Raw genomic sequence first — 743 nt, 5'->3', positions numbered from 1 at the left:
TGAGCCTCTTCAGTGGGGGCGGAGAGCAAGAACAGGGGTTGGACTCGTGGGACCATGTCCTCCACAGATGACTGGCCATTTGTGGAGGACTTCACAGCAGTATCACTCTTCATTCTTCCTGCTTCGCATGTAATTGTAAATGCTGATCATGAGAGATGGGAGGTAGCAGCAGCTCCCATGCTCCTGAATGGGCATCACCCTGGTCCAAAAAGGGGCCCATTATTAATGAAGCCTGCAGCCTGTAAGCTATTACCTTCCTATTCTGCATTGCAAGCTGGTCACCATTATTCAGCCATGAGTGCCTGGCTGGCTAGCTATAAATCTCCATTGATCCCTGCACCAGTTCTCTGACTCTCGACTAACAGGAGAAGAACCAGCTTGATGGAGTCTGTGCTGCGGATTCTTAGGAAATGAGTGTTTCAGTCAAGTTACCCTGCACATGCCTGATCTTGTCTGATCTTGGAAGCTAAGCAGGGTCAGGCCTGGTTAGTACTTGGATGGGAGACCGCCTGGGAATACCAGGTGCTGCAGGCTTATACCATAGTCTTTCGAGACTGAAGGTTGCCAACCAGTCAAGACCAACGCTTGCAAGACCAATTGCAATTGTGTTGCAATTTCCAAGAATGACCTTTCCCCCAGGATAACTATTTTGATTATCAAATGTAATCCTTTCCCAGAATGTTGGTTCCAATCACAGATTTAAAATTGGGCTATTTATATCAAGGTAACTCAATGGCAAAATA

The 743-nt window shown here is 47.0% G+C and overlaps 1 pseudogene; it reads left to right on the top strand.

Moving 5' to 3' along the window:
- The first annotated feature begins 415 nt into the window (after positions 1 to 415).
- Positions 416 to 534, top strand: LOC136662635 (5S ribosomal RNA; annotated as a pseudogene).
- Positions 535 to 743: the final 209 nt, after the last annotated feature.

Source organism: Tiliqua scincoides, chromosome 11 (genome assembly GCF_035046505.1).
Source record: "Tiliqua scincoides isolate rTilSci1 chromosome 11, rTilSci1.hap2, whole genome shotgun sequence".
NCBI classification, from domain to species: Eukaryota; Metazoa; Chordata; class Lepidosauria; order Squamata; family Scincidae; genus Tiliqua; species Tiliqua scincoides.
Note: the sequence above shows the minus strand (reverse complement) of the source record. Positions and strands in the feature narration are given on the sequence as shown.